Consider the following 24,990-nt stretch of genomic DNA (forward strand, 5'->3'; position numbering starts at 1 on the left):
AACCTAACTAACCTAAGGACATCACACACATCCATGCCCGAGGCAGGATTCGAACCTGCGACCGTAGCAGTCGCGCGGTTCCGGACTGCGCGCCTAGAACCGCTAGACCACCGCGGCCGGCTCGATGTTAGGATATTACGACGCATTAATGTGTCTGGGTCGAAACGTGAATACTAGAAAAGGGTCAAGATGCGTAGCAGCTTGGGGCATTTTCAGGAGCCTAAGACTGAGTGATAGAAGACGAAGAAGAAAAAGTACTGGTTGGTTAGTCTGTCAATATCCCATTGCCAATAATGAGGCTATGTGTGTCCAGATATAGTGTTACATGCTTCTTTTTTTACTATATAATAATCTTGGAAATCGGGGCATTGCATGGGCTGTGAAAGGTCGCCACCACTAGGACCAGGTTTTGGACGCACTAAAATTAGTAAAATATAGTGAACAAAGGATTTTTGAAGACAACTAGCACAGACCCTGTAATTGTTCTACAATTTCACAAACGATAGCAATGTTGTCAAAGAATCTTATCATTGATATCCTTTCACCTTGAATTTTAATCCCACACTTGAACATTTATTTGATTTTCGTCATTGCTTCTTCAGTGTATAGATTGAACAACAGAGACGAAATAGTACATCGCTGCCTCACACCGTTTTTGATCTCGAAATATTATTGCTCCCGCTTGGTTCCTGTATACTTTCCACAGCGTACAAACTCTAGGGATTGATCGATGAGAGGATACGGAAGAGAAAAGTTCTAATAAATTTATGTCTGGAAATACATCGTTTCCATGCTAGAGACCATTTACTCAATCACACATTGTTGCAGAGACTGCGGTCTAATACCCGCCGTACCATGCAGCCACAGTTACAGTATGTATTGAAAATGGTTTCCATGTGTCTCAACGCATGCGTGTACGCGCCGTAAGTTGTTCTGTCTCACACGTTCACATCGCCCAGGCTACAGCCGAACAGTGTCAAAGACAGCATGAATACAGTGCTCCAGCGTATCCACATCTGGAATGAGCTCTGCAGACGCGATACTTTATTAGAGTTGGGTTGTTTTTCGTGAAGGAGACCAGGCAGCGAAGTCCTCGGTCTCATCGGATTAGGGAAGTATTGGGAAGGAAATCAGCCGTGCTCTTTCAAAGGAACCGTCCCGGTATTTGCGTGGAGCGATTTAGGGAAATCACGGAAAACCTAAATCAATATGGCTGGAAGCGGGATTTAACCGTCGTCCTCCCGAATGCGAGTCCAGTGTGCTAGCCATTGCGCCACTTCGCTCGGTGACACTTTAGAGATGGCCCCATAACCATAAATTGCGGGTGCTGAGATAAACTGAAGGAGCACGCCATGCAATTGGACAACCTCGTCCGATCCATCGACCAGGGTAGGCACGATTGTGATGCGTGCAGGCGTTACCTGCCAAGTGGCTGGAAAGCCATCATGTAGCAGTCACACAACCCTTCGAATCGTCAATGGCACTTCTTCCAGCAAGCTACCCTCAAGAAGCGCCGATAGTTCTACCTTTTAGGAAACGTGGAAGGGAAACAGGTCACAAAATAAGTCGCCAGTTATCCCGGCCCACACATTCCGGCTGCAGCGATACTGATGATCCACTGTCACCATACCATAGAATGGCTGGTTCAAATGGCTCTGAGCACTATGGGACTTAACATCTATGGTCATCAGTCCCCTAGAACTTAGAACTACTTAAACCTAACTAACCTAAGGACATCACACAACACCCAGCCATCACGAGGCAGAGAAAATCTCTGACCCCGCCGGGAATCGAACCCGGGAACCCGGGCGCGGGAAGCGAGAACGCTACCGCACGACCACGAGCTGCGGGCCATACCATAGGAGTTCTGCATACTATCCCACGGATGACTGTTACGAAAGTTGAAGATACCACTCCGCGTAAAGGTGGCCTCATTTATGAATATGGTGGATGACACAAATCCCGGAATCGTGATTGCCTGGTGAAGAAATCAAAGATAAAACTGCTCCCGGTGTGGAACGTCAATCGCTAGTAATCCCTGCACATGCTGTAAGACAACTGTCATGAGAATGTTCCACACGGTCGTCTGGCTTACCCTGTACTTCGGTGCCAACTGCCTGGTACTGAAACTTCCTGGCAGATTAAAACTGTGTGCCCGACCAAGACTCGAACTCGGGACCTTTGCCTTTCGCGGGCAAGTGCTATACCATCTGAGCTTCCGAAGCACGACTCACGCCCGGTACTCACAGCTTTACTTCTGCCAGTATCTCGTCTCCTACCTTCCAAACTTTACAGAAGCTCTCCTGCGAACCTTGCAGAACTAGCACTCCTGAAAGAAAGGATATAGCGGGGACATGGCTTAGCCACAGCCTGGGGGATGTTTCCAGAATGAGATTTTCACTCTGCAGCGGAGTGTGCGCTGATATGAAACTTCCTGGCAGATTAAATCTGTGTGCCCGACCGAGACTCGAACTCGGGACCTTTGCCTTTCGCGGGCAAGTGCTCTACCATCTGAGCTACCGAAGCACGACTCACGCCCGGTACTCACAGCTTTACTTCTGCCAGTATCTCGACTCCTACCTTCCAAACTTTACAGAAGCTCTCCTGCGAACCTTGCAGAACTAGCACTCCTGAAAGAAAGGATATAGCGGGGACATGGCTTAGCCACAGCCTGGGGGATGTTTCCAGAATGAGATTTTCACTCTGCAGCGGAGTGTGCACTGATATGTAACTTCCTGGCAGATTAAAACTGTGTGCCCGACTGAGACTCGAACTCGGGACCTTTGCCTTTCGCGGGCAAGTGCTCTTCCATCTGGGGTACCGAAGCACGACTCACGCCCGGTACTCACAGCTTTCCGAGTTCGAGTCTCGGTCGGGCACACAGTTTTAATCTGCCAGGAAGTTTCATATCAGCGCACACTCCTCTGCAGAGTGAAAATCTCATTCTGCCTGGTACTGACACGGCGGTCGCCTTCTTCAGTGTTAACCACTTTCCCTGCAACTTTGATGTCCGAATATTTCGGGTATGACCTTCATGATTTCCTGCTTCCTGAAACGACCCTATCTCAGAGAAACGGCGAAACACTGTTGCAAACATTGAATGCTGTGGTTGTTGTCGGCGGGGATAGGTCTCCTGATAAAACCTTGCTGCCCAACTACCGTTGCCGTTTGCCTTTCCGTAAGTAATCACCATGTCGGCAAGCTCTCGATTTGACTACGGAACTATTGCGTACAGTGCTGTATCACATCCAGTACAAGGTGAGTCAGCAAGAGAAGTGATTCGGACACAACATTACCAATTACTATGGTAGCAGAGGACGCTAGGGCATGACACATGAAGAACAGTACCGCCTTCCAGGAGGAATCCAAGTGCAATGTAACTGTGTCTGCGTGGTACAGCGCGTATTAGACCGCAGGCTCTGTAACAAAGTGCGATTGAGTAAATGGTCTCTAGCATGGAAACCATGCATTTCCGCACATAACTTCATTAGTTCTTTTTTGTTTCGCATCCTCTCATAGATGAATTCCTAGAGTTTCAACACAGCGAAAAATCACGCTGCATATTGTGTATTACACGTCTTTTCCCGTAGCACACGCCAACATCTTGCACCGTTTTACACTGTCGAATGCTTCCTCCATGTCGACGTCCTATGAACGTGTCTTGACGTTTCTTGAGCCTTGCTTCCATTGTCAACCGAAACTTCGGAACTGCCTCTGTGGTGCCTTTACCTTTCCTAAAGCGAAACTGATCGTCATCTAGCAGAGTCTCAATTTTATTTTCCCCTCTTATGTATATTATGCTTGTCAGCAACTTAGGTGCATGAGCTGTAAATCTGACTGTCAATAATTCCCGCTTTCGTCGGCTCTTACAATCTTGGGAATAGTCCCTCTTTTGTCGGCTCTTGCAATCTTGGGAATAGTGTGGATGATGTTTTTCTGAAAGTTGTAAGACGTCGTGGTCTCCTGACCTTCATTGCTTACATATTCCGCCCTCACAATTATATTCTGCACATCAAGACGCTTCATTCGAGCCGAAACTCAATAAGATAAAGTCAGTGTTGTATGAATTCATGTAAACGATACGCAAATAACAAGTGCACACTGGGGTTGAGATACTCGAGGCTGGCATACACACACACACACACACATTCAAGACACGATGGCCACAAGACCTTTTAGTTCGGGAGAGGCGGACCACAGGCCGAGAGGCCGGTCCCTGCAGAGGACGATTCAGCCTGTCTACATCGGACGGCGACCGCCCGTGGAGCAGACAGCGTTTTCCCGACTGAAAGGGGAGAACGACCCCTTGTTCAACTTAAAAGCAAATTCCGCTACATAGTGTGGGAGCGCCCAGCCTACGCATTCTTTACAAACATAGCACGCAGTTTCAGAGGTTTCCACAGGGAGACAGCAAACGCCAAACGCCGATGCTACAGATTTCCGGATTGGTCGCCTTAAACGAAACGTCATTCTCCCGTTTTATAAGAGCAATGCTGATTGGCAGACGATATTCATGATGTAATGGAAGAGACCGAAAGGTATACCCCTTCATGTCTGGCATTGAGAGGGGCCATTCCGTTGTCGCTCTTGGAGCGAGAACATGTAACAAGAGCCTGTGGCTCATACATGTACTCAAAGAGTGAGGAACAAGTCTCTCCTCAGTACTTCACTGGGAGAGCACCTCTGTCAAGAGTGAATCCGAGTGTGGCTCTATATTGAGTCCTTGCGCTTAAGCATTGTCCACTGTGTTGGCCGCCACACTTATTGTGCGGTGTGAACGGACAGAGCTATACTTAAACGCCTGCGAGCGAATTTTTGAGTGGCATCGCGGTAGACTGCTTGTCTCACCGGTGTACCACGCCAATAGTTAGACTAGGGGCGAATAGGAGTCCTCGACTTCATCAAGGTGTAGGGAGAGTTTGATTGGCAAATGTCAATCCAGATAGAACGAGAGTTAACTTATTTGTCAGCAGCGAGCGGCGCAGACAGCAGTCATCACAGCTTACAGTATTGTGCGCTACAGCTCTTGCGTGTCCATATTTCCTCCACAACAATACACTTCACTGCATTTCACATGCGCGACAGCCTCGACCGTACCTAGCAACATTCAAATGAATAATTATTCAAGTTGAGTAGGCGCGGCTCTCAGCCATTCTGCCAAGTAGATAACAATCTTAAACTTTGTATAGAAATTTCATTAGCGAATCCTATCCTTAAGAGGTAACTTGACATTACGAAAAGAACCCGGAAATAACTTGTTCAGTTCATAACTAAAATACCATTGTGATTTCACAGAATTTTTGCAAAAATAAATAATAATTTTCGTTAGTATCAGGTTTTTCTTACACTAACTAGCACTACTCCAGTACCCAAGTATCCCACTGGTTATGTAAGAAATTTTGAGAATTTTTGTGTCGTTTCCTTACAGCGGACGACTCCAGAAGATATTTATTGCTGACAGTTTTTCAGGCATTTCTCTTTAGAACGTTAGTAGGAGCGTCTGTCTGACTTCTGTAGTAGTGTGAGGGTGGAAATTGCATCTTGCAGAAGCCACAGGGTAAAGGGTACATCTCAGATTAATCCGTTGCGCAGAATGACAGAATAGCAACCACACGCTCACTAAGTCTGATGGTATATCGCCATCCCCAAAAATTCTAAATGACAACGTGAATAGTCGTTTTGCTGCCACTTCCTCCAACGATTTTAGAAATTCGGATGGAATGTTATCCATCGCTTCTTCCATATTCGATCTTAAGCTATCCAAAGCTCTTCCAAATTCTGATTCTAATAATGGATCCCCTATCTCTTACCTATTGTTGTAAGATGCTTCTTCTGTCCCGTTATCAGACAAATCCACCTCCCTCATAGAGGACTTCATTGTACGCTTTCCACCTATCCGCGCATTTATAAGTGGAATTCCCATTGGTATCACAGTGTTGTCGCTCGTGCTTTTCATTTCGCCAAAAGTTGTTTTGACTTTTCTATATGCAGAGTCAGTTCTTCTGACAGTCTTTTCTTTTCCGATTTCTTTACATTATTACGAAGGCATTTCACCTCAGCATACCTGCACTTACCATTTACCTCATTCCTAAGTGAATTGTGTTTCTCTATTCCTGATTTTCCGTGAACATACTTGTACTGCCTTCTTTCGTCTGTCAACTGAAGTATTTCTTCCTTGACCCAGAGTTTCGTCGCAGTTACCTTCCTCGTAACTGTATTTCTCTTCCCATGGCCGTGTATTGACTAGGAGGAGGCCATTTGAAGCCCTGCAACCAACCTGTCTGCGTGCTAGACACACTTGAGATACACCTAGAGTTATAGTCTGGAGTGCGATTTCATATGACAACAGAAGCACCCTGACTCCAAAATTGTACGTCAATGTGGTGATTCAACCTGTCATGCTGCCATTCATGACAGCATTCCAACAGGATAATGGTCGCCCATATACTACTGTTGTAACCCAACATACTCTATAGTGAGCCGATATACTGCCTTGGGCTGCTCGATCACCAGATCTGTCTGTAATTGAGCACATTCGGGACCTCATTGGAAAACTCTAGCGTCATCCACAAACAGTATTAACAGTCGCTCTATTGACCTACCCATCCAGCAAGCTGACATCCAGCACCTATACAACACAATGCAAGCACGCTTGCATTTTTGGTTTCAATAGTCTGGGGGTTACACCAATTATTAATGTGCCAGCATTTCACATTTGGAATGGCTGATCTCACGCTTACATTAACCTGTCATCTCGCAGTGTTAGGCACTTAAATATGGCCAGGGATTGCAGATCGATTCCGTATTTCTGGATTTCCGGAAGGCTTTTGACACTGTACCACACAAGCGGACCGCAGTGAAATAGCGTGCTTATGGAATATCGTCTCAGCTATGTGACTGGATCCGTGATTTCCTGTCAGAGAGGTCACAGTTCGTCGTAATTGACGGAAAGTCATCGAGTAAAACAGAAGTGATTTTTGGCGTTCCAGAAGATAGTTTTATAGGCCCTTTGCTGTTCCTTATCTATGTAAACGATTTGGGAGACAATCTGAGCAGCCGTCTTCGGTTGTTTGCAGATGACGCTGTGCTTTGTCGACTAATAAAGTCATCACAAGATCAAAACAAACTGCTAAACGATTTAGGAGAAATAACGGAATGGTGCGAAAACTGGCAGTTGACCTTAAATAACGGAAATTGTGAGGTCATCCACATGAGTTCTAAAAGGAACACGTTTAACTTCGGTTACACGATAAATCAGTCTAATCTAAAAGCTGTAAATTCAACTAAATACCTAGGTATTACAATTACGAACAATTTAAATTGGAAGGAACACATAGAAAATGTTGTGGGGAAGGCTAACCAAAGACTGCGTTTTATTGGCAGGACACTTAGAAAATGTAACAGACCTACTAAGGGGACTGCCTACACTACGCTTGTCCGTCCTCTTTTATAATACAGTTGCGCGGTGTGGGATCCTTAGCAGATACGACTGACGGTGTACATCTAAAAAGTTGAAAGAAAGGCAGCACGTTTTGCGTTATCGCGAAATATGGGAGAGAGTGTCACAGAAATGATACCGGATTTGGGATGGACATCATTAAAAGAAAGGCGTTTTTAGTTGCGACGGAAACTTCCCATGAAATTCCAATCACCAACTCTCTCCTCCGAATGCGAAAATATTTTGTTGACACCGACTTAGATAGGTAGGAATGATCACCAAGATAAAATAAGGGAAATTCGAGCCTGTACGAAAAGATAAAGGTGTTCTTCTTCCCGCGCGCTATACGAGATTGGAATAATAGAGAATTATGAAGGTGGCAGGCGCTTGAATGTGATTTGCTGAGTATCCATGTAGATGTAGGTGTAGATGTTACCTAAACGAAGTAGTTCCGAAGTTTCATTAGGCTACATTAATGATTTTTTGTTGTTGCGATTGTTTTCCGTCAGTGGATTTATGCCGTGTTGGACTACACGGCAGTAATAAAGGTTAGGCAGGACTTTCATCTCTTTCATCTGTTACGTAACACAGAACGTGTCGTATAGGTACCCTAACCATTCCAGAGGTGAGTATGCGGACGACCACGCCGCGTACATTCCGTCTGGTTTTGTCACAACGCGTATGACAGTTGCTGAGAACGAAGATACCGGAGAGATGGTGGCATGTAGTGAACGTGTGTAGAGAGGACAACTTACGATATTCATCGATTGTGGCTGGAGCAGCACAGTGAATTGTCCACAGCTCCCCACGGCGGATTTGCCATTTTTCATGGCTCTCTCGTTCTCAGCGTCGTACAAATCCTTCCTCGCTTTTTAAACTCCACCGAAGAGGAAAGAGCGAGGAAAAAGACGCGGAAAAAACAAAGGGGCGCGCCTCTTGCAATTACTTAGGGAATCCGGCGCCCTCTAGTTATCCCTGCCAAGGGCGAAGCGAGCGCTTGACGGAGAGCTGCAGCGCCCTTTCTAAGGGCCAACCCGGCGCCCAGATTAAAACGACGGCTAGAGTTTCACATTAATTTCGGGCATTCTTCACATTCTTTGTGGACAGCGGATAGTTGCCAGAGAACTTTACACAAGAGGAAGAGCCCTAATAAAAAAAGCTGAGGGCCGAGTGAACTGCGGGAAGATAATGGAACCCACAAAGAGAGGTCGCCTCTCCCACTGTTGGGAGGAGTCAGCGCAGTCACCAACGGCACTCAGCGCGGGGCAATCTCCGCAGTCAGCAGTTCAAGTTGAGGGCGCAGACAACGAAGCACTGGATGGGCGAGAGCTTACTTCATTTCCTCGAGCAGGAGACGGTACAGAACCTATTTGCCGAACTCATTACATTTCCTTAGTCCGCCTCTGTAGTAGCGGTCAGCTTGCATTGTTACCGCGCAGTAGAGAAGGTTCGACTTCCGATGTTGCCAAGCAGGTGCGGATCCTATATCTGCATACGCCACTTTTTTTTTCAACTTTCTGAGTTCATCCTGTAGTTTGGCTGCATGCTGAGTATACAGCAGTAAAAATAATCATTGCAGTAGTTTTTGAATTATCAGTGTTGCTTACATTGCGCGCGCACTGGGTGTAATACACTGGTGTGCAAAGCGTAAGGACGAAAGTAGCTTCCACACGACGTGTCCCTGCCAAATAACATAGTTGGATGAAACTTATGAAGGAACTGCTACAGTATAGTACAGAAGGTAACTGAAAGAAATATCCAACGAGACGGACAGGAATCACACTGGACTCGCATTCGGGAGGCAAATGCCGGGATGGTTCCTCTGAAAGGGCACGGCCGACTTCCTTCCCCATCCTTCCCTAATCCGATGAAACCGATGACCTCGCTGTCTGGCCTCCTCCCCAAAACAAAACAAACCAAACGGACAGGAATGACACTTTAATTCAAAGAGAGTAATTACTCTGAAGCCACCGTGATTTATGATGGATCCCTAGTCATTAAAAAAGGCGGGCCACGGTTCTTAATAAGGTGTGTGATTACCACGGAGCCGGCAGGGGTGGCCGAGCGGTTCTAGGCGTTACAGTCTGGAACCACATGACCGCTACGGTCACAGGTTCGAATCCCGCCTCGGGCATGGATGTGTGTGATGTCGTTAGGTTAGTTAGGTTTAAGTAGTTCTAAGTCTAGGGGACTGATGACTTCAGAAGTTAAGTCCCACAGTGCTCAGAGCCATTTGAACCTTTGATTACCACGGACGGCAGTGCAAGATCTGCAACGTGCTCCCGTGCTGGCCATAAGATTATTAAGGAGTTCATGTGGCGGGACCCTCCATTCTTCCGCCAATACGGGTGACAACTGGTGGAAGGTCGTTGGTGCATATGGACATAGCTAGGCAATGTTAATCAAACAGTTAACTTCGCTAATCGCTAATCTGCTACTGAAAATGATAATTTCATTAACCGTTAAAGCGTTACTCCGCAGGACGTTTATCGGAAGTTAAAGATTGTCGTTAACTCGGGATAGTAAACTTTATACTGTGAGTGTAGTGAAACGAGCAAGTTTCTTTTTTTTTTTTTTTTTTTTTTTTTTTTTGAGCCGTCAGTCTTCTGACTGGTTTGATGCAGCCGGCCGCCACGCCACGAACTCCTCTCCTCCGCCAACCTCTTCATTTCAGAGTACCACTTGCAACCTACGTTGTCAATAGCACTACTGCCCATTAAAATTGCTTCACCACGAAGAAATGCAGATGATAAACGAGTATTCATTGGACAAATATAGTATACTAGAATTGACATGTGATAAATTTCCACGCAATTTGGGTGCATAGATCCTGAGAAAACAGTACCCAGAAGAACCACCTTTGGTCGTAATAACGGCCTTGATACGTCTGGGCATTGAGCCAAACAGAGCTTGGATGGCGTGTACAGGTACAGTTGCCCATGCAGCCTCAACACGATACCACAGTTCATCAAGAGTATTGACTGGCGTTTTGTGACGAGCCAGTTTCTCGGCCACCATTGACTAGACGTTCTCAATTAATGAGAGATCTGAAGAATGTGCTGGTCAGGGCAGCAGTCGAACATTTTCTGTATCCAGAAAGGCCCCTACAGGATCTGCAATATGCGGTCGTGCATTACCCTGCTGAAATGTAGGGTTTCGCAGGGATCGAATGAAGGGTAGAGCCACGGGTCGTAACACATCAAAATGCAACGTCCACAGTTCAAAGTGCCGTCAGTGCGAAGAAGAGGCGAACAAGACATGTAACCCATGGCACCCCATACCATCATGCCGAGTGATACGCCAGTATGGCGATGACGAATACACGCTTCCAATGTGCGTTCACGGCGATATCGCCAAACACGAGAGCGACCATCATGGTGCTGTAAACAGAACCTGGATTAATCCGAAAAAATTACGTTTTGCCAGGTTCGTCGTTGAGTACACCATCGCAGGCGCTCCTGTCTCTGATGCAGCGTCAGGGGTAACCGTAGCCATGGTCTCCCACGGTGGTGCAAACGTCGTCGAACTGTTCGTGCAGATGGTTGTTGTCTTGCAAACGTCCTCATCTGTTGAGTCAGGGATCGGGACGTGGCTGCACGATCCGTTACAGCCATGCGGATAAGATGCCTTTCATCTCGACTGCTAGTGATACGAGGCCGTTGGGATCCAGCACGGCGTTCCGTATTGCCCTTCTGAACCCACCGATTCCATATTCTGCTAACAGTCATTGGATTTCGACCAACGCGAGCAGCAATGACGCGATACGATAAACCGCAATCGCGATAGGCTACAATCTGACCTTTATCAAAGTCGGAAACGTGATAGTACGCATTCCTCCTCCTTACACGAGGCAGCACAACAACGTATCACCAGGCAACGCCGGTCAACTGCAGTTTGTGTGTGAGGAATCGGTTGGAAACATTCCTCGTGTGAGCACGTTGTAGGTGTCGCCACCGGCGCCAACCTTGTGTGAATGCTCTGAAAAGCTAATCATTTGCATATCACAGCATCGTCTTCTTGTAGGTTAAATTTTGCGTCTGTAGCACATCTTCATGTTGTAGCAATTTTAATGGCCAGTAGGGTATTTGCTGGATGTATTCCAGTCTCTGTCTTTCTCTACAGTTGCCACCCTCTACGGCTCCTTCTAGTACCATTGAAGTCATTCCCTCACGTGTTAACAGATGTCCTATCATCCTGTCCCTTCTCCTTCTCATATTTCTTTCCTCTTCGATTCTGCGCAGAACCTTCTCATTCCTTACCTTATCTGTCCCAATTTTCAACAATCGTCTGTAGCACCACATCTCGTTGTTTCGATAATCTTGTGTTCCGGTTTTCCCATAGTCCTTGTTTCACTACTATACAATACTGTACTCCAGACGTACATTCTCAGAAATTTCTTCCTCAAATTAAGGCCTATATTCAATACTAGTAGACTTCACTTGACCTGGAATGCTGTTTTCGCAAGTGCTAATCGGCTTTTGATATCCTCCTTGCTCCGTCAGTCATTGGTTATTTTACTCCCAAGTTAGCGGAATTCCTTAACTTCATCTACTTCGTGACCATCAATCCTGAAGTTACTCGCTGTTCTCAGTTCTGCTACTTTTCATTACTTTCGTCTTTACTCGATTTATTCTCAACCTGTAACCTGTACTCATTAGATTGTTCATTCCATTCAGCAGATCATGTAATTCTTCTTCACTTTCTCTCAGGATAGCAGTCAGTGTCGCCAGCTTGTAACGGTACTACCGACCACCTTAAAACGGCAATCGATGCTAGCTAGCGTTATACCGCTGCGAGGAATTTTTGAAAGTTGTGACCGTGAGATAACCTAATGGAAACAATACCATCAAACTTGGGTTCGTTTCCGAAACACTCCAGCAGGGTATAAATAACATTAAACAGATGGGTCAGGAACAGAGGTTCTCCCAGCACAAAAGCAAGTTGTAACATTACGTATTAATATCAGTCGCCAGCCTAATTAGGCATTCTTGTGTCAAGCGAAATGTTAAGGCAGAAGGCAGTACTAGGGCTAACCTGACCTTTCTTGACACACACACACACACACACACACACACACACACACACAGTAAACTCTTATAACTGTTGATACTACAACACATTAACCTAACCTTGCAGATAAATGTGCTACTAACAAACCAATTCCCAATGAGATGATAAACAGTAACATATGCCTCTCAACAACACGTACCTTAAATGAACTAGGTGTAACAGTTTATGAAACCAATTACCGACACACATGAAACTAGTAGCAATATTGAACAGGGAAAAGCTTGAAATGATTGTGAATTTAAATAAGGGGTTCTGCTAAAGATCATAATCTATGACTTCATTGCTTAGTACAGCGTCTCTATGCCTGTGCATTAACCAACTTACATCAGAATAGACAACACAGTAAATATTTCTTTCTTAAACTCGGTTTGACTCAGCTAAACAGAATGCAGATCTAATTACACAGCCTCTGAAAGAGCCTTTGCATTACTTCATTAACTAACTAGCCTAGTGCATGAGGACCCTTAAACTTTCATGATTTGAAGAGCCATGCTCATTAACAAAATTACACCAGTTTGTATGACAAATGTTAAGTATTCTTATCATTAATTGTTAATAAAGTGAAGCACAACAAAATATACCTCTTTAAATAGCAAATGTGCTTTGATAAGCAGTCTTTTGACCTACTGAAAAGTATAATTGGCTGTTCAAGTGACAACACAACATTAAATTCAAGCTCAACCACCTTCTCATGATACATCAGGACACTCGGAATGAAATTCACTAGGATAGGATTCCTGTCCAGGTTTGTTATTTGGGATAATCACGGGTGTAAGATAAAGTTTTTAGCAACACCACAATTATTATTACAAAATCAATCAAATTTCACAAATACCTGGTCCATTTACAGAGTGCCAAATATAAACAATTTAGTGGAAGGCTGGTGGTACTGGTGGCGTAATTTGCACTGCTGCTAACCTGGCGGCGATGCAATCATAGCAACAATACTGTTGGTCTCGCTGTGCTACGTACATTCTTGGCGTCGAAATTATATTTATAGGGCGAGAAGCCATGCCATGATAATGGTATCACTAAATGCAGCATCCGAGGAACACAAATACTGCCCTTAAGGTCTTCTGGTCTCAAAACTCCAGGAATATGAGCCACAATGATCCGCTACTGCTAGCGAGGTGTTAACTACAGCACTGTTCCGTCCAGGCTCCTTCCCGTCACAAAGGACGAGTTGCCACTTGCGCACCAACCACCCCTTTTCCACTCCGCCAGTCTACGTCACTAGCTGCCGGGCTTCCCCACATCTTTTGCATTCAACACTACGTTCCATAACTACGGACAAAGTCATTTATAGTACATTATTTAACAATTATTTCAGTAGTTATTTAAATTCACAAGCATAATTTAAACGACATCGTTCAAAAGTTCACATAACTGAGATATGTACACAAAGTCAAAGAATTTCCATGACAGATGCAACTTTATACATAAGCAGTACTGCAAACTGACATAGAAATATCGGTACAGATACAAGCAAGTCAAAATAGGTGTTACAAGCTAATCGTATCATTGATATCCTTTCACCTTGAATTCTAATTCCACTCCTGAACCTTTCTTTTATTTCCATCATTGCTTCCTGGATGCACAGATTGAACAGTAGGAGCGAGAGGCTATATCCTTGTCTTACACCCTTTTTAATGCCAGCACTTCGTTCTTGGTCGTCCATTCTTATTATTCCCTCTTGGCTCTTGTACATATTGTATATCACTCGTCTCTCCCTATAGCTCACCCCTATTCTTCTCAGAATTTCGAACATTTTGCGCCATTTTACATTGTCGAACGCTTTTTCCAGGTCGACAAATCCTATGAACGTGTCTTGACTTTTCTTTGGTCTTGCTTGCATTATCAACTGCAGCGTCAGAATTGTCTCACTCATACCTTTCCCTTTTCTAAAGCCACACTGATCGTCATCTGGCACATCTTCAATTTTCTCTTCCACTCTTCTGTATATTAATCTTGTCAGCAACTTGCATGCATGAGCTGTTAAGCTAATTGTGAGATAATTCTCGCACTTGTCAGCTCTTGCTGTCTTCGGAATTGTGTGGATGATATTTTTCGTAAAGTCAGATGGTATGTCGCCGGACTCATATATCCTGAACACCAACGTGAATAATCGTTTTGTTGCCACTTTCCTAATGATTTCAGAAATTCTGATGGAATGTTACCCATCCATTCGGCATTATTTGATATTAAGTCATCCAAAGCTCTCTTAAATTCTGATTATGGAGAGATCATCATAACACTTTTTCAATTACAGGCCACGTGCCCCCTGGGTACTCGCTAGTGTATTTAATGCAATGGATTCCTCTGATTTCTGCATCCTCGTGCCATTGATTCTTCCCCCTTTAGGGGCAGTTTCCCACCCTAGGACAAGAGAGTACCCTGAACCTCTGTCGGCTCCTCCGCCCTCCTTGACAAGACAGATGTATTACCGTTGCTTAAATAAAAATGTTTTGGTTTGTGACGCTTAGGTAAGATATTGAAGATAAATAAAAAACAGTTTAATCATATGATTATTTAGTTTCATGATTATTTAGTTACCATTGTTAAATCAAGGGAGAATAAAATACTAGAGAATCAGATAGTATGTCCCCTAAGATGCATTTTCCCTTCATAAACACCAATATGTTAATGTTTTCATCCGAAAATCGAGGCTCGTTTAGGAGTCAAAGTATCTCTGCCTACAGAAAAAAGCCGTTCGACTGCAACACTCTAAGGTATTGGGGAATTATATTTAATACATAATTTACTAAAACCTGTTGCTCAAAAAATGTTATGTTCAGACACATTTTTACTAGACTCTGGGGTTTAGTTTCTACAGATGTGTTACTACTAGACTTCTGGTTAGATTGAGTGACAGGCCTAAAAGAACTCCCTCTTATTCTCTGTTGATGCTGCTCCCACCACCGCCGCTTAAAATGTCTCTGCTCTTTGAACTTTCGTTGGCTTCGTGCTTAAAGCATGTTCTACAACTTTTGCATTCGTTTTCTATTTCCGTTCAGTTGTCATACATTTCCAGTTACGATCTGGTTTCCACAGCCAACCCACCAACAAAAAGTAGTACTTAACGCAAACTCAGTAAACAAATTACAATAAACAGACAGCCGGCCGGGGTGGCCGAGCGGTTCTAGGCGCTACAGTCTCGAACCGCGCGACCACTACGGTCGCAGGTTGGGATTCTGCCTCGGGTATGGATGTGTGTGATGTCCTTAGGTTAGTTAGGTTTAAGTATTTCTAAGTTCTAGGGGCTGATGACCTCAGAAGTTAAGTCTCATAGTGCTCAGAGCCATTTGAATCAATAAACAGACAACAGTCTGTTATTCTCGGTTACTCGCACTTACTTGACCCGAACTTGTGAGAACATGATATCCGCAGGCGTCGCGGGGTCATTTTTGTCATCAGTAGTAGGTACCTAATTTACAATTAACTGACTAAAAGAAAGTTAACGGAAGTTAAAGAGTCCGTTAAGGGCTTTTAAAATTATTTTAAAAGTTAATCCGTTACTCGAAAAGTTCACTTCGTTAAATAAAGAATAACGTATTAGCGGTCTTGCGCCCAGCTAAAAATGAGGCCATGTCTCCCCAAAGCATTCCACACGTCCTTGATGCGACTTAAGTCATAGGGAACAGGAAGGCCACTACTTTCTCCGAATATCCCTCCAAGACCACTTCCACCTGCGCAGTTCGATGCGGTCGCGCATTGTCATCCATAAAATTGAAGTCAGGGCTGAATGCACCCTTGAAACAACGCACATGTGGAAGGAGTACAGTGTACCATGTTCAACAATTTTGTACCGCCACGCGACAATACCCTTCCTGCCACCATAACATCTGGACCCATGAAACTATCGCGCTAGACAATGCTGGACGTACCCTTCAATGGCGACAGATGGAAATACGAAATGTATCCAGGTATATTGTCGATCTTTCTCAAAGTCTGAAATATGGCGATAAGCTACAAATACACTTCGTATGAGATTGCTGTATTGCTATTTTCAGGTGAAATGTTACAGTAGCCTCCGAAGTCCGATACCCTTGATATTGTCACAACATTCTTGAGTTGTAGGAATAACTTTTCAAACTTAGGTTACACGATAAATCAGTCTAATCTAAAAGCCGTAAATGCAACTAAATACCTAGGTATTACAATTACGAATAATTTTAATTGGAAGGAACACACAGAAAATGTTGTGTGGAAGGGTAACCAAAGACTGCGTTTTATTGGCAGGACACTTAGAAAATGTAACAGACCTACTAAGGAGGCTGCCTACACTACGCTTGTCCGTCATCTCTACATCTACATCTACATCCATACTCCGCAAGCCACCTGACGGTGTGTGGCGGAGGGTACCTTGAGTACCTCTATCGGTTCTCCCTTCTATTCCAGTCTCGTATTGATCGTGGAAAGAAGGATTGTCGGTATGCCTCTGTGTGAGCTCTAATCTCTCTGATTTTATCCTCATGAACTCTTCGCGAGATATACATAGGAGGAAGCAATATACTGCTTGGCTCCTCGGTGAAGGTATGTTCTCGAAACTTCAACAAAAGCCCGTACCGAGCCACTGAACGTCTCTCCTGCAGAGCTTTCCACTGGAGTTTATCTATCATCTCCGCAACGCTTTCGCGATTACTAAATGGTGCTGTAACGAAGCGCGCTGCTCTCCGTTGGATCTTGTTTATCTCTTCTGTTAACCCTATCTGGTACGGATCCCACGCTGCTGAGCAGTATTCAAGCAGTGGGCGAACAAGCGTACTGTAACCTACTTCCTTTGTTTTCGGATTGCATTTCCTTAGGATTCTTCCAATGAATCTCAGTCTGGCATCTGCTTTACCGACGATCAATTTTATATGATCATTCCATTTTAAATCACTCCTAATGCGTACTCTCAGATAATTTATGGAATTGACTGCTTCCAGTTGCTGTCCTGTTATATTGTAGCTAAATGATAAGGGATCTTTCTTTCTATGTATTCGCAGCACATTACACTTGTCTACATTGAGATTCAATTGCCATTCCCTGTACCATGCGTCAATCCGCTGCAGATCATCCTGCATTTCAGTACAATTTTCCATTGTTACAACCTCTCGATGTACCACAGCATCATCCGCAAAAAGCCTCAGTAAACTTCCGATGTCATCCACAAGGTCATTTATGTATATTGTGAATAGCAACGGTCCTACGACACTCCCCTGCGGCACACCTGAAATCACTCTTACTTCGGAAGACTTCTCTCCATTGAGAATGACATGCTGCGTTCTGCTCGTCCTCTTTTAGAATACTGTTGCGAGGTGTGGGATCCTTACCAGATAGGACTGACTGAGTACATCGAAAAAGTTCAAAGAAAGGCAGCACGTTTTGTATTAGCGCGAAATATGGGAGAGAGTGTCACAGAAACGATACAGGATTTGGGATGGACATCATTAAAAGAAAGGCGTTTTCGTTGCGACGGAATCTTCTCACGAAATTCCAATCACCAACTTTCTCCTCCGAATGCGAAAATATTTTGTTGACACCGACTTACATAGGGAGGAACTATCACCAAGATAAAATAAGGGAAATTAGAGCTTGTATGGGAAGATATAGGTGTTCATTCTTCCCGCGCGCTATACGAGATTGGAATAATTTAGAATTGTGAAGATGGTTCGATGAACCCTCTGCCAGGTACTTAAATGTGAATTGCAGAGTATTCATGTAGATGTAGATACAGCTGTAGATGTAGATGTTAGCTAAACGAAGTTGACCTGTGAGTGTACCATGTACAACAATTTTGTACCCACACGTAACATTACCCTTCCTGCCACCATAACATCTGGAGCGATGAAACGATCGCGCTAGACAATGCGGGACGCGCCCTCAAATGGCGACAGATGGGAATACGTAATGTATCCAGCAATATTGTCGATGTTTTTCAAAGTCTAAAATATGGCGATAAGCTACACATAGACTTCGTAAGGGATTGCTGTATTGCTATCTTCAGGTGAAAAGTTACAGTAATCTAGAAGCCCGATGTCCGCCTCCGTTAACTGAGTGTTCAACGCCACAGACTGTCAATCCTAAGGGTCCGAGTTCGATTCCCGGCTGGGTCGGAGATTTTCTCCGCTCAGGGACTGGGTGTTATGTTGTCCTAATCATCATCATTTCATCCCCATCGACGCGCAAGTCGCCGAAGTGGCGTCAAATCGAAAGACTTGCACCAGGCGGGCGGTGTATCCGACGGGAGGCCCTCGTCACACGCTTTTTGTTAGAAGTCCGATACCCATGATGTACTCACAACGTTCTTAAATTGTAGGAGTGACTTTTTTCTGTACTGAAAAGCAGCTCGCATCAGGAAAAAAAATTTAATCAAATTACTCCATAGGCCTTTAGAAATATTGCTGCATCAACTTGGCAGTGTTCGGATCGAGTTGTTCATGGTGAACAGTTCACACTTCCGTCAGCACATTTCAGTGCAGTTTGGGACGTGTCGAAAGAGCTGATCCCTCAGGCCGGCTCCGCCGATGTGAAAACCATTGGTGTTCTCGCAGAGGAAGGCCCCCACACGTCCGGCGCAGGGATGCTGCCTCCGCTGCAGACGGCCGAGAGCGGGTGAAGAGACTCACGTCGAAGCCGGCGACAGCCCGTCGTCTTCCGCCATTGGTTCCTTCCTTCCGCACCCTGCGCTCAGCCTCCCCCACACCCCCACCCCTTCTATATCAGAGAGCGACGTCGCCTCTCCGGGAAGACGTATTGGCAGCCGGTGTCTTCCGGAACACGCTACGCGGCGGCCTCAGGACGGTGGCACAAAATGTTTTCGCACGAGATAAAAGGCACGCGCGTGTCCAGGTGACAACCGTTTTATGTGAACCTTCCAGTGTCTGGAAAAACAAACAACAACAAATACACGGAGAAACGTACACCCATTTATTAGGTTGGTGGTTCGCAGCGTATTTGGCTGCAATAACAATTTTTGTCGCGTGTTGCAACTGCAGAAAAAGTGGAAAATATCGAAGTTTTGCTTGTTGTGCGTATACAGTATGTTAGGAAAGCCGCTTGATTTAACCTGTAAGTGATTTAGGGCTGCACTGGATATGAAAGTTAGCTGTCACCTCTAGCAGAAATGGCGGCTCTAACCCATTTGGGCGGGGTCGAGTCGAACAGATACAGAGACGTCATTTCAACCTGCTTCATCGTGATGGCAATGATCAACAGCTGTAGTGGATAGTTAGTGGTGGCCGTAACGAGCTATTTTTAGTGGAAATGTATCTACTCAAATTATAGTGCAGTGGAAGGTAATACAGGTTGTTGACTGATTTCCACATATCGGCAGCCTTATCTGTAACTAGCCTAGCGCCCACTGCTTCTCTAACGTTTGCGCAGTAATTGCAACAAAACTAATTGTATAAACATATTTTAGGCCCACTGAAAAATTAAGATACTGAACAGCTGTTTTGTACATAGATTTCTAAAAGCCGATTTGTTGTGGTGACTGCTAAAAAGCTTCCTTTTTGATTTAGTTCACAAATTGCAACAGCTTCTAAACTTTTTACGCCGATTAAGACCATAGCTCTTTTACGAATATACTTCTGACCAAAAAGAAATTCTGGCAGCTGACGTCGGAAGTTTCTGTTAATCCTGCGTTTTGAGTTTTTGTGATATTTCCAAAGAAACTTTCATCCCCTAACACATATTTCTTTATTTCTGACCGACAAGTCGAATATCAGTTTTCATAGATTTGACTTTAAAACTGTTTTAATGTGATAAAATACTTTTACAAAAATATTCGTTCCTTAAGTGACTCCCTTAGAAGATGAATTTCCAAAAACATTGAAACCTCTATTTTTTATTTGAAACTGAAAAGACAGATGCAAAATTTCATAGTTTTCATAGATTTGAAAAATGCTTCCATAATAAAATAATCCCACAAAAACTTTCAACCCATTTGTCACCACCTTAGGGATTATTTTCTGATAACACCGGAACACACATTTTTTTGTTCTAACAGAGAGGTGCAATACAGATTTTCATAGACTTAGCTTTAAAAGTGCTTTCATAATGAAGTATTTTCACAAGACCTTTCCTCCCCATAAGGGTTGAATTTCCAAAAAGATTGCAACATGTATTTTTTAAATTTACAACCGAGAATTCAAATACCAAATTTCATAGATGTAGCTTTAAAAATACTTTAGTATTTGTTTAATAATTGTTTTCAGATAAAAATGTCACCCACAGTTTCACCCCTTTAGGTTTTGAATTACCAAAAAGATGAAATATGTAAATTTTTATTTCTGACCGAGAAACGAAATACGAATTTTCGTAGTTCTGCTTCCAAAATTCCCTTAATACGAGGGCAGTTCAATAAGTAATGCAACACATTTTTTTTCTGAAACAGGGGTTGTTTTATTCAGCATTGAAATACACAAGGTTATTCCCCAATCTTTTAGCTACACAACACTCTTTTTCAACGTAATCTCCATTCACTGCTACGGCCTTACGCCACCTTGAAATGAGGGCCTGTATACCTGCACGGTACCATTCCACTGGTCGATGTCGGAGCCAACGTCGTACTGCATCAATAACTTCTTCATCATCCGCGTAGTGCCTCCCACGGATTGCGTCCTTCATTGGGCCAAACATATGGAAATCCGACGGTGCGAGATCGGGGCTGTAGGGTGCATGAGGAAGAACAGTCCGCTGAAGTTTTGTGAGCTCCTCTCTGGTGCGAAGACTTGTGTGAGGTCTTGCGTTGTCATGAAGAAGGAGAAGTTCGTTCAGATTTTTGTGCCTACGAACACGCTGAAGTCGTTTCTTCAATTTCTGAAGAGTAGCACAATACACTTCAGAGCTGATCGTTTGACCATGGGGAAGGACATCGAACAGAATAACCCCTTCAGCGTCCCAGAAGACTGTAACCATGTCTTTACCGGCTGAGGGTATGGCTTTAAACTTTTTCTCGGTAGGGGGGTGGGTGTGGCGCCACTCCATTGATTGCCGTTTTGTTTCAGGTTCGAATTGACGAACCTAAGTTTCATCGCCTGTAACAATCTTTGACAAGAAATTGTCACCCTCAGCCACATGACGAGCAAGCAATTCTGCACAGATGGTTCTCCTTTGCTCTTTATGGTGTTCGGTTAGACAACGAGGGACCCAGCGGGAACAAACCTTTGAATATCCCAACTGGTGAACAATTGTGACAGCACTACCATCAGAGATGTCAAGTTGAGCACTGAGTTGTTTGATGGTGATCCGTCGATCATCTCGAACGAGTGTGTTCGCACGCTCCGCCATTGCAGGAGTTACAGCTGTGCACGGCCGGCCCGCACGCGGGAGATCAGACAGTCTTGCTTGACCTTGCGGCGATGACACACGCTTTGCCCAACGACTCACCGTGCTTTTGTCCACTGCCAGATCACCGTAGACATTCTGCAAGCGCCTATGAATATCTGAGATGCCCTGGTTTTCCGACAAAAGAAACTCGATCACTGCCCGTTGTTTGCAACGCACTTCCGTTACAGACGCCATTTTAACAGCTCCGTACAGCGCTGCCACCTGTCGTAAGTCAATGAAACTATACGAGACGAAGCGGGAATGTTTGAAAATATTCCACAAGAAATTTCCGGTTTTTTCAACCAAAATTGCCGAGAAAAAAAATGTGTTGCATTACTTATTGAACTGCCCTCGTAGCGACACATTTTCAAAAACCTCTCATTCCCTATTTCACTCTCTTACGTGTGGAATGCCAAAAACTACCTTCTCACGCGGTGCCCACAGTATAAGATCAACATTCTCTTAAAATTTCAAGTTTCTATCCTTAGCAGTTTGGTCTGGGCGATGTGAGTCAGTTAATCATTCAAGGCATTTCCTTATATATAGAGAGATAAAAGGGACGTAGGTGCAGTCACTAGCAGGGCTTGGAAAGCTTCCACTGTCTTCGAACGAATGCTATCCATACGGCAACTAGATTCCGTAAGTGTATCCACAAAGCTTCGACTGTGTTCCACTATCATACTGCCAATGGCCATATACGCGTGTGCGACCCGGTAAATGCCAGCACAAACGACACATACGCGCAATGTTTTGCACCAACCATTCTTGAGGCGAATTTTGAAGGTCAGCTATTGCTACCCAAGTTTCAGATGCTGCAGTGCTAAGAATTTCAGGGGTACAACTTGAACATCACAAAAATGGTTCATAGGGACACCTTCCTTGTGTGGGTGAGCATTGTCCTATTGAAAACAGCACCACGATACTGTCGCGTGAGAGATAGCACATAAGGATGTAGTCCGACCGGAACGCACGGTTATGCCATCATAGTTCCCTCAATCACTACCAGCATTGACCTGAAGTCGTACCCATCTGTTGCCCACACTATGACACCAGGAGTAATATCGCTCTACCTCTCCCCTAGTCATCACATACTCTGCAACAGGGTCATACGGGTTAGTGCACAATCATGATTCTTTGATGAACACAATGCGACATCAGCAGGTCCAAGCTTCCCGTGCTTTGTGTTGTGGTGTTAACCTCACCTAAGCATTGAACGTTAAGTCCCTATTTCACCTGGTGCTGGTCTCCACCAAGTTGGTGCTGGTCTCCACCAAGTTGTGTGGGACGACATAGAATGGGAGTCCATCGCTTGTACTCGGATGTCAGGCGCAAATATGAAAAGGATACGATGTCCTTGATGCACAATACGGCAGTCCTCTCTTGTGGAGGTCACACGTGGTAGACCGGAAACTTGGGAACGATTACACCTGCCCTCAGTTTTCCATGCAGTCCAACATCGGACACCTTTCACATCCGAATACCCAGCAACACTGAATATTGCACAGTTCGCCCATCTTGTCAGATGGAGAGCCAGAACGAGGCCCTTTTCAAACTTCACGCGAGTACGCGGCTTCTCCATGAACTTCACATTGATCACGCAACTTCCGACGGTGTTCAAGTATCAGGCCTGGTACCAGCGTTGAACACGAACAACACTAATTCGCTATGGTGACCGTTGTATCTGTCGCAGAGAATGGTAAGTCTAATAATGTACATACCAGCCGAAGGTGTGTACATATACGAATATGCATTGACATCCGGCCAACTTCTGGGTGGTTTGAGAATTGGTGAATTTCATACGGAAGTGCGTAAAGCTAAAGACAATAATGGATAGAAGAGCCTAGTAGAGGATTATTATCCTGCAGTGGATAAATAGCTGATTGTGATAATAGTGGTGATGATAGTTGTGGTAATAGTGCTGGTGATAGTGGTGTGATAGAGATGGCGATAGTGATAATGATAGTAGCGGCAGCCGGCTGCTGTGGCCGAGCGGTTCTAGGCGCTTAAGTCCGGTTCAAAATGGTTCAAATGGCTCTGAGCACTATGGGACTCAACTGCTGTGGTCATAAGTCCCCTAGAACTTAGAACTACTTAAACCTAACTAACCTAAGGACAGCACACAACACCCAGCCATCACGAGGCAGAGAAAATCCCTGACCGCTTCAGTCTGGAACCGCGCTGCTGCTACGGTCGCAGGTTCGTATCCTGCTTCGGGCAAGGATGTGTGTGATGTCCTTAGGTTGGTTACGTTTAAGTAGTTCTAAGTCTAGGGGACTGATGACCTCAGATGTTAAGTCCCATAGTGCTTTGAACCATTTGAACCATAGTGGCGGCGGTGTGTACAGTGGTGGTGGAGCTGGTGGTGGTGAGTGTATGTGTGTGTATGTGTGTGTGTGTGTGTGTGTGTGTGTGTGTGTGTGTCTGTTGTTAAGACTATCGTCACCATGTTTCTCAAGCTTTTCTTTTTGTTGAGCGGTTCACTAGGGATTCTGTGGATACGGAAGACTTGGAGTCTGAGGTTATAATATCGGCAAACTCACTCAGCAAAAAAATTCTTGGAACACTTATTTTCTGGAGCTAGAGGTCTTCAGGTGTGATCTTCGTGTTGTAATTGATGCAATCGTCTCTGCATGACGGCTGCAATACAGATGCAATGTTGCCAGTGTCAGCAGAATAGCTGAAGTGTTGGGAAGCAGTTCTTAGTACGCTACAGTTTCTGCATCCCACCAGATCAAAATCACCGTCTTTTAAGAATACGCACACGCTTTTGGATCCATGTTGAGACTGTTTGCTGTTAATCAGCCATTACTTCGTTTTTCTTTAAACATTAAAAGTTCAGTTTCCCTTTATCAGTAACAATCGGACGTGAATGGTTAAGTCGGATTGAAATTTATTCCAGGACATTCGCGCAAAAATCTCTTGATCAGGGACAGTACATCACCATATGATCCGTCCTCCTGGTCATATGTTGGTTACGAATATTTCCTCTGCCATTAGAATAATTACCTCCCACTGCGCCGAATGGCAGCCCATGAACTTGCCTTAGCGACTGTGGGTTCAAAGTTGTTAACCGTGCGTTCATGCTACACTTTCCAACCCATATTTGTAGATGTCGCAAGGAGAAAGAGTATCATTTAATTTTCGCTCTGCCGGAATTCGATAGAGTT

Source organism: Schistocerca americana, chromosome 1 (assembly GCF_021461395.2).
Source record: "Schistocerca americana isolate TAMUIC-IGC-003095 chromosome 1, iqSchAmer2.1, whole genome shotgun sequence".
NCBI classification, from domain to species: domain Eukaryota; kingdom Metazoa; phylum Arthropoda; class Insecta; order Orthoptera; family Acrididae; genus Schistocerca; species Schistocerca americana.